Source organism: Capra hircus, chromosome 7 (genome assembly GCF_001704415.2).
Source record: "Capra hircus breed San Clemente chromosome 7, ASM170441v1, whole genome shotgun sequence".
NCBI classification, from domain to species: domain Eukaryota; kingdom Metazoa; phylum Chordata; class Mammalia; order Artiodactyla; family Bovidae; genus Capra; species Capra hircus.
The window spans coordinates 86691749-86702969 of record NC_030814.1 but is presented as its reverse complement, the minus strand read 5'-3'; positions in this window follow the sequence as shown (position 1 = coordinate 86702969).

Sequence of the window (11221 nt, the reverse complement as noted above, 5' to 3'; positions counted from 1 at the left end):
CTCCTAGAGGAAAACATAGGCAAAACACTCTCTGACATAAATCACAGCAGGATCCTCTATGACCCACCTCCCAGAGTAATGGAAATAAAAGCAAAAATAAACAAACGGGACCTAATTGAACGTAAAAGTTTTGCACAATGAAGGAAACTATAAGCAAGGTGAAAAGACAGCCTTCAGAATGGCAGAAAATAAAGCAAATGAAGCAACTGACAAAAAATTAATCTCAAAAATATACAAGCTAAGAGTCGGACACGAGTAAGCGACTTCACTTTCACTTTTCACTTTCATGCATTGGAAAAGGAAATGGCAACCCACTCCAGTGTTCTTGCCTGGAGAATCCCAGGGACGGGGAAGCCTGGTGGGCTCTCGTCTATGGGGTCGCACAGAGTCGGACATGACTGAAGCAACTGAGCAGCAGCAGCAGCAGCAGCATGCATCTCAACACTAGAAAAATAAATGATCCAATCAAAAAATGGGCCAAAGAACTAAACAGATATTTCCCCAAAGAAGACATATAGATGGGTAACAAACATATGAAAAGATGCTCAACATCACTCATTATCAGAGAAATGCAAATCAAAACCACCAAAAGGTATCATCTCACGCTGGTCTGAATGGCTGCTATCAAAAAGTCTACAAACAGTAAATGCTGGAGAGGTGCAGAGAAAAGGGAACACTCTTGCACTGTTGGTGGGAATGCAAACTAGTACAGCCACTATGGAGAACAGTGTGGAGATTCCTTAAAAAACTGCAAATAGAACTGCCTTATGACCCAGCAATCCCACTGCTGGGCATACACACCAAGGAAACCAGAATTGAAAGAGACACATGTACCCCAATGTTCATCGCAGCACCATTTACAGTAGCTAGGACATGGAAGCAACCTAGATGTCCATCAGCAGACGAATGGATAAGAAATCTGTGGTACATATACACAATAGAATATTACTCAGCTATTAAAAAAGAATGCATTTGAATCAGTTCTAACGAGGTAGATGAAACTGGAGCCTATTATACAGAGTGAAGTAAGTCAGAAAGAAAAACACCAATACAGTATATTAATGCATATATATGGAATTTAGAGAGATGGTAATGATGACCCTATATGTAAGATAGCAAAAGAGACACAGATATAAAGAACAGACTTTTGGACTCTGTGGGAGAAGGCGAGGGTGAAATGATTTGAGAGAATAGCATTGAAACATGTATATTACCATATGTGAAACAGATTGCCAGTCCAAGTTCAATGCGTGAAACTTGGCACTCAAAGCCAGTGCACTCAGACAACCCTGAAGGATGGGATGGGGAGGGAGGTGGGAGGTGGGTTCAGGACGGAGGACTCATGTACACCCATGGCTGTTTCATGTCAATGTACGGCAAAAACCACTACAATACTGTATAGTAATTAGCCTCCAATTAAAATAAATTAATTAATTAAAAATACTCTAGAAGGAATTAATGACAGAATATCTGAAGCAGAAGAATGAATTAGTGAGCTGGAAGAAAAAACAGTTGAAATAACTCCTGAAGAGGAGAATGCAGTAAAAAGAATGGAAAGAGCTAATGACAGTCTCAGAGACCTCTGGGACCATAACAAATGTACCAACATTCGAATTGTATGGGTCCCAGAAGAAGAGAAAAAGAAAGGGTAGGAGAAAAATTTTGAAGAGATTATAGTTGAACATTTCCCCAACCATGGTAAAGGAAACAGTCAATCAAGTCCTAGAAGCACAAAGAGTCCCATACAGGAGAAACCCAAGGAGAAACACGCCAAGACACATAATAATCAAGCTAACAAAGACTAAACACTAAGAAAGACTATTAAAAGCAGCAAGAGGGAAGCAGCAAGTAACATACAAGGGAAACCCCATATGCTTAACAGCTGATCTTTCAGCAGAAACTCTGAAGGCCAGAAGGGAATGACAGGATATATTTAAAGTATTGAAAGGGGAAAATCTACAACCAAGATTACTGTACCTGGTAAGGATCTCATTCAAAATTGATGGAGAAAAAAATGCTTTTCAGACAAACAAAAGGTAAGATAACTCAGTACCACCAAAGCTTTGCAACACATGTTAAAGGGACTTATATAGTCAAGAAATATAACAGAAGAAAAATGATCTACAAAACCAACCCCAAACAATTAAGAAAATGGCAATAGGAATGTATAGATCAATAATTACTTTAAATATAACTGGATTAAATGCTCTAACCAAAAGACACAGACTGGCTGAATGGATACAAAAACAGGACCCATATATATGCTGTCCCCAAGAAACCTACATCAGACCTAAAGACACATATAGACTGAAAGTGAGAGGATGGAAAAATATATCCCATGCAAATAGGAAGCAAAAGAAAGCTGGAGTAACATCCTCCCTCAGAATGGGAGAAAATAATAGCAAATGCAACAACTGACAAAGGATTAATTTCCAAAATATATAAGCAGCTCATACAACTCAATGACAGAAAGACCAACAACCCAATAAAAAAAGTGGGAAAAAGACTTAGACATTTCTCCAAAGAAGATATACATGGCTAACAAACACATGAAAAGATGCTCAATTATTAGAGAAATGCAAATCAAAACTATAATGAGACATCACCTCACACTAGTCAGAATGGCCACCATCAAAAAGTCTACAAAGAACAAACGGTGGAAAAGGTATGGAGAAAAGGGAAGGTTCTTGCACTGTTGGCTGGAATGTAAATTGATACAGCCACTATGGAAGATGGTATGGGGGGTCCTTAAAAAATGAGGAATAAAACCACCATATGACTCAGCAATCCCATTCCTGGGCATATACCCTGAGGAAACCAAAATTGAAAGAGACATGTGTCCCATTGTTCATTGCAGCACTATTTACAATAGTTAGAACATGGAAGCAATCTAGATGTCCACCAACAGATGAAGATAAAGAAGTTATGGTACACATACACAATGGAATATTACTCAGCCATAAAAAGGACCATATTTGAGTCAGTTCTGATGAGGTGGATGAACCTAGAACTTGTTATACAGAGTGAAGTGAGTCAGAAGCAGAAAGATGAATATTGTATTCTAATGCACATCTATGGAATCTAGAAAAAAGGTACTGAAGAATTTATTTACAGGGCAGCAATGGAGAAACAGACATAGAGAATGGACTTATGGACATGGGGAGAGGGGAGGAGAGGGTGAGATGCATGAAAGAGTAACATGGAAACTTACACTACCATATGTAAAATAGATAGGCAACAGGAATTTGCTGTATGGCTCAGGAAACTCAAACAGGGGCTCTGTATCAACCTAGATGGGTGGGATGGGGAGGTAGGTGGAAGGAAGTTTCAAAGGGGAGAGGATATATGTATACCTATGGCTGATTAATGTTGAGGTTTGGCAGAAAACAGCAAAATTCTGTAAAGCAATTATCCTTCAATAAAAAATAAAATTAATTTTTAAAAAATCTCCAAAAAAAAAGTGCTTGATTGCATATACTCCTCCTTCACCAAAATCACATATACACTGATGGTCCCCCCTACTTCTTTGGAACAGTTTCTCAGAGCTATCTGAGATGCTGTCTCCTGAGCTACAGTCCTCATTTTGTCCCAAATAAAACTCAACTCACAACTCTCATAGTGTGCATTTTTTTTAAGTCAGCACCTCAGTGTTTAAAAACATTCCCATCTTTTTTTTCCAACAGGAGTTGAATTCAAGCTCTCTCCCCTCTTGCAATACTCTTAATAAGTTTACCTTGCCTATTTAACTCCATCAGGTGCAATTTTCTTTGACATCTCAGAGGAACTTCTTTTAGAAAGACACTGCTGTAAGGTCAAGTTTCTAGCAGCTCTACCTTCTACTCTACAATCAAATTGTCAAAAACCCCTGTAATACCCACTCCAGCCATGATACCCCTGATTCTGTCTCACCAGCTCCAAAATAAAACCAGTTACCACTAACTTATGACTTTTTTGTGTCTGTTTCACTGGAGTGTGAGCTCCTGGAAGGAAGAGAAAATTGTATTCACTTTTCTATTCCCAGAGGCTATGCCAATACCAGCAGGACACATTTGTATCATTCTAGGGGGAACACTCAGGCAACCTTCTTTTATCTTGTATACGGGGTGACTATATAGTTCTCATTTACAACAGGATAGTTTTTAGAGTGAAAACAATTTTATATAATTTCTGAAATATTTTGTTGCCACATGAATTAGTCTTTTTAAAATAATGATTAAGGGAAAAAAACTCCCTAAAATTTATTTAACAAGTTTAGATGCTGAGGAATCCAAGGCTTTCTGAATTTCAACCCATTCTAGAACAGAATATAAAGTTATACAGCTATAAACAGAAATTCAATCAAATGTTCTTCTCACAAGATATTCCAAAACACAGTTATATAATTTCAAAATTTATCCTATACCTCAGCTGAATTACCATCATCTAATTTCTTTAGTTCCTCCCTTGCTGTCGCAGGGATGTATTTCAATCACTCTGTTTGCAAGCTTTGTCTTCAAAAATTCAACTTGATAAAGTTAAATTTTTGGTGCTCCATCTTTTGAGTACTTTTATTAAAGACCTTTAACTTGTTTTTAAAATGTAACCAAAATTTATTTTGTAGTAATGGTCTACACTGTTGTAGAACATTTAGATTGAAATTTTAATATTCTCCAAAGATTCAGTATTTCTAAAATTTGCCTGATGATGGGTAGCAGAGAGAAACAAAGTCATGCTGAAGTATTTATTTTTATACAATATGGCTTCCTTAGGAAACAATTTGAAGTCTAGTTACTGTACATAACATGACTTGCAGATTTTAACGTTTTGCTTGTATGAAGATTGGTAGTGCATTTCCACTTACTTGGATGCATTACACACCTCAAACAATTTCAAGCTGATTTCTATTCCATAAACACTTTAATTTATTAATAACCCTTTTTCCACTATAATGTTCTGAGCTACTAAAATCTCTATTCATAATATCAACACACAAGAAACTCTTTTAACACCATTTTAACTACTAAATAAAGTCATATCTCTTTTTAATAATGTCACTTTTGACAGATTTAACTTCTGAAAGCTTTACTTTCTTCCATGAATTGGATTTTTTAAAAATGGAACCATTGTTAGAATCTACTGGTTTCTATTTCAAGCAAACTGATGACATTGACATAAAATCTATATAACTGAGCAATTCCCCTTTTGGTAATGCATTAATAGCCATTGATTCAGTCTATGTATACATACAAGAAAATCTAAAGTCATAATGAGCAAAATTAATACTGATGAAAAACAATTATATAACTGAAATGAAAAGTCATATTTCTGGAGTGATAAGCAAATTGAACTTTGTAGCTATATGTATTAAATCATTGCCTTTGATCACAGTCCTAAAATAATTATTAAGTTTTAAGATGGGGAGGCTTCTTAAGCAGACATGTTCTCTGGTTTTGAGAGTCAACGTGATCACTATAACGCCCCTGGTGGATGGTAAATGTTCACAAACATTTTAAGTCAAATGTACAATATTAAAATTGACTAACAAACATGATGCATTCATTTTTTTCATTAAATATATGCTTTTGTTTTTTAAACTATATTGCTATGAAATGATTTAAACTTGAAAACATTACAAAACAATAAAATAAAAAGCTGTAGAATTACAGCATGGAATAAGCCAAAGCACTGACGATGCAGCAGAACCATTAAAAATTTCACACACTCCTTCCTCTAATTCCCGTTTACCCCGACCACCCTGAGGCTTCCTACCTCTAGTAGGCTGAGACACCAAGTGGGGAGCAGGAAAAGCAATGTCAGGTACTTTCCTCACCAATTCTTGGGGACTTCTTTGGGGAAAAAAAATACATATATACATATCAAAAATTATGCACAATTCCTTGAAGGAAGCCGGTGCACGTGTGGAGCCCTAGGTCTCAGGCATTAGCTTCACAGTCCATGGGCAGCTGAGAGCTGGTCCAGGAGAGGAAAGGGCTGCCAGTCCCCAGCACAGGACACAGTAAGTACAGGCCAGGCGCTGAGATGCCCGACAAAGGGAGGAAGGGACGAGACAGAAGGCTGCTGAGGAGAGCTGTAACCAGACCATGTAAAAATTTATAATCCACTGTAAGGAATCTGAAGAGGATTAACAAATAAGTGAATAAAGTACTGAATTACTAGGAAACTTTTTTTTCTTTTGGAGAGGATGGGCTGAGAGGAACGGAACCTCAGAACTGGCTCATAGAATGGTCGAACCAAGCCGGAGAAGCCCAGCAGCTGAAACCCAATCTCGCGGAATCTCGGGAGATCTTGGCGGGGAGTGGGGGTGGGGCTAAGCTTCAGGCGCGGAATTCTGGGATACCAATCTGGTATCTGCATCTTCCAAAGCCAGGGCACCCCTAACGTGCTGTTCCATACGCGCACCCTTGGCGCAGTTCCTGCCTGCTGCTGAAATGATCTAAAGTTTGTCCCAGGAGACCATCTCTGCCCGTTCCTAAGCAAATGACTTGAAGAGCAGTCTAAGGGCATTGCTCTCTGCTTCTGAACCTGCCAGCGCATTAGGATGGGTGTGCTGGCTTCTCCGCCTACCGTAGGGAATACCATGGTCCAGGGTCTGGTCAGATGGGTGGAGTGTGGGGTTTCCCAAAAACGACTCGGGTGTAAGCAAAAGGAGAAAGATTTCTACCGTCATCCAAAGGCAGTCATCTAATGGCGCCCATAAACAGAAATTTAAGCTCTTGGATGGATGAGGCTCCTGCACTGACATGACTCTCCACTTCCCATCTGCAAAGTGTGAAAATTAGACTAAGATTGCTTGTGCCTTAAAAATTTAGTTCCAAAATTCTTTGAGAGTATTCTCCTTTTCTTACATTGACTTTGAGAGTCCTCGGAAAAAAAGTTTTCTATAGATTCCTAATACAAGGTGAATTTGAGCTTGTTTTACTGTGATTATCTTTTCTAGTACTAGGATGCAGTATTATTCAATCATTTGTTCTTGTGACAAATTTTACGACATTTTAATCTTGACTCCTCCTTCAACTATGACATCCATAAGGGTAGTGAAAATGTAGTGACAAGTACTTGTCTCTAAACCCCTCAAAGTGACAAGCAAAGTGTCTAGCTGTATCCGAAAGCCTTTGCCGCATGACACACCATCCCAAAACTTATTGACTAAAACAACAAACGTATTATTTCTCACAATTCAGTGAGTTGACATAGTATGTTTGCTAATATTGACCACAACCAGTCACATGACCATGTCAGATTCAGAGGGTGGTGAAAGACTCTGCCTCCTGTTGAGATGAGATTCTTTAAATCTATCCTATCCACCCAGCAACTGGTGATTTCTGAATTCATATTTCTGCATCACCCTGTAGGTGCCCCTGAAACAGGAATGCAAGGGTTTTCCACTCCTATCTCTCTGTCCCTGACATGGTTGGAACTACAGGTGTAGGGGGAAATGTGTAGGGGGAAATGGAAGTGAAAAAACAGAATGCGATTCTGTTTGAAGGTTAACTAGAGAATAGGAAAGAAATATTTCCTCCTTGTGAATATCTCCATTATTATAAAAGTACTAGAATGAAATAGAAGCTGAACAAGAAATCCTGTGATATTTTACCTAATTGATGTTTAATAAACACCAATTTTAAAATGTTACATTTCATACAGCCAAGGTTTGTTCATGTGGAATGGTGAAAAGAATAGATACATTTTGGCATTTTTCAGATCATGATTTGAATTCTATCTAGGCCAGTGACTAGCATGAGACCTTGAAACAATAAATTTTTACCCTCAGTTTTCTAATTTGATAAATGAGATAATCATATTTCAGAATACTACTATAAAAGTTAAACTATGTAACATAACATATATGCTTCACACATGTTAGGCACTCAAAAGTTGGTTTCTTTCCTTCCTTATGTTTATACTTACTTTCTTTCATTTATACATTATTACATGTTTTTTGAAAAGATCTGAGTTCTTAAATCATAAACCTTAAAAGCATTTTCTATGTTAATAGCTCACATACACAAATATGCATATATATAGTATATACAGTAACCCTGTTATAGCTCTTTGCTAGGTTCTAAGTGTTGTTATAAATGTTCTTTTAAAAGTAATTTATTTAAACCTCACAATATCTATGCAGTTGGTAATACTACCATGATTTAGTACAGAAGAAAACCATATATAGGAATGTTTCTTACACCTGGCAAGAAATGAGGCTGAAATTATAACCCACACAAGTGTGTCTCCTGATATTTTCTCCTAATCACTGTACTAAGCTGCCACTCTAAGGCAAAGATTCACTGCAACTATAGTTAGTAAAATGACTTTTAAAAATTATATCAATTAAACTGAAATGCGATTCTGTTTAAATTAAAATAATTGGCAGATGCTTTCCCCATTCACTTGTCCCCCCAGCTGTGTTTTAAAACAAAAAAGTCTAGAAAAGGAAATACCACCCACATTGCACTTCTTGTTTTTCTGAAAGTGTTTGGGGAGATGGCCTAAATCTGGGAAAAAATTTCACAGTATTATAATTTTAACTGGCTACTATAGTGCCTTGAACTTTAGAACATAACCCTAACAAGAATGGGTTGGATATATAAGAATATAGCTTACCCCTAGCAAACTTTTGGAACTAAAAATGGGTAGTCATTTTGAAAAGGACAGGGACTAGGTAAAATATTCAAAAGGTCAAAGGCGAATTTTGTTATATCTAAAATAGTCATGCCTCATCATGCAGTTCCGAATATCACCTAGTACACAAAATTGTACAATTGTTTTAATTCTATTTGCATTTGGGAAATGCTAAGAATATATTGGACAGGCATTTTGATAGAAATGCACAGCACATTTTCTTTTTAAAGAAAGAAACTCTAACAGAGAATTCAATTCAGCAGTAACTAAAAAACAAAAAACACTGAGTCAACTAGATGCAGTCATATAGTTCAATACTGAAAATATATGATAGTTGATATCCAGCACCTCTTACTTTATGGAAGATAGAACACATTGTTTTTCTCTTCTGCTGCCTTTTACCTTCCTAAGATTTCCTTTTCTGCCATCTTTATTCACATCACTGAATGCTTTGTGCCCTTTGCTGGCTTAAATGAATATTACTTACTCTGCATTTTCTGCTGAAACGGCCCCTCAGCCTTCTATACTCTATTTACATTGAGGGTCAGGTTGGGACAAGACGGGTAGTCTTCTCATTTAACACTGTCATTTCTTGCCAGATCACTGCCCATGCCTCATGTTAAAATCTGTACTATCTGCACTTCTGAGCCTCTATTACAGGTCCAAATGGCATAAAGCCCTCCTATGTTTCTGTCCCGGACATACCCTGTATTTTGAGCCGCTCCCCCTCTTAATTCTGTTATTGCTCTATGCATGAGATGATTCATGCAACATCGACCTCAAATTTATTCACTTCTTCAGTTCCAGAAATCTTCAGCTCCACTCTACTGTAGCCTCATACGCATGCCCTTACTTTGAACCTAGTTTTTATCCAGAACACCATCCAGAGCAAGCTGCTTAAGGACAGGGGCAGTTATTCTAGGGTTGATAACAGCATCATCGTCCATTAGCACAGCATCTAGTACATATTAGGTACTTAACTAAATAGTTATTCATAAATGAATACATTAATCACATCCCATCAGGAAATGTTAAAAGGCAATTCATTCTTTCATCTCTTCCTAACTTTCCTTGGGTCCTAGTTTTCTTAGGACCTAAATTCCAATATTTATTTTTTATCACAATGACTCATTATCCCCATCCTTTGCCTATTTCCTCATCTCTCAGCCATCCTCTATGTTTCACAAGTTTTACTGATCAATACCAAGACAACAAACTTCTGACCAAACACTCCTCTGTATTACTTGCCCATTCCATCACCATTCATAGTCATACTGCAGTACTCTGAACCATCCTTGTGTTTAACGATATTGCCTTTTCCACTACTGCTGTATAAGAACAAGAATATTTTAAGACGTTGCCCAGGAGTTAGAGAGTTGTGACAAAATGTTAAAGTCCACGGAAATGTGCACTTTTGATCATGTTCATCCATGAGATGAAATGGCAGTAGTAATGATTCACCGTCTATTTATTCATAACACTCTTAATGAGAACCTATCTGGGGTTAGAAACAAGGTCAGGTTCCGAGGAGATAAAAAAGAAAACGTGTCCTACTTTCAAGAGTTTGCTCATAGTCTATTAAGGTGATAGATATTCACATGTGGTTCTCTCACTCATACTGTCTATAAACCAACATAAGTGAAGATGGAAATTCTGACAGGAGTATAAATATGGTATAAATTATAGGCTATCAAATCAAGATAATGAACTTAATTTTATGCAAATAAACATGTGTTAAGAAGACTGAGAATAGATGACACTAAATTGGCAATATGACTTCTGTTATGAAGAAGAGATAACTATAAATATTTAAAAATAAATAACATAGAGCATTCATATCAATCTTTAATCAAATATATTCACTATCAAATCCTGTTTCTTCACTTTCAGATCCTAAGAGCTGGAGCCTGTATTCACCTAACAAAGGCCATCCTAAAACTCTGTGCCTAGAACTAAATAAATACTTGCTCCTGTCACATTTCCTGTTTGTCACCCAGTGCCGTCACAAGGTGCCTAAAGCAATGAAATTTAGGTAAGAATCTGACGTAGGGTGCAGCTTGCTTGGGGCAGGTGCATGGGGATGACCCAGAGAGATGTTGTGGGGAGGGAGGTGGGAGGGGGGTTCATGTTTGGGAACACATGTAAGAATTAAGGATTTTAAAATTTTAAAAAAAATAAAAAAATTAAAAAAAAAAAAAGAAAAACAAGTATCAGAGTTTGAAACTCACAAAAATTTTGAAGAGTGAAAAGTTCACAAGTTCAAATTATGAGTTGGGAGCTCACCAGGATCCGAGGAGTTCTTGGGTTAATAGGTGATTATTTATGAGAGGCATTATACTACTTTCATTCCCCCTTCTCACCAGGAGAACTAGGTGATCATATTATTTAAATGAAACCTGATATCAGTATGCACCATGCCCATAGCAATGCCCTATTATTCTGTGGCTTTTTGATTAAGGAAGTCACTGATGCTCTCTAATCCTTTCATAGTACCCCAACTCTTTCTTCAGAAAATTGAATTCTTCTACTGATATGTATATAAAGATTATTGATATATCAGTAGAGATTATTGATATATACATATCAGTAGAGATTATTAACC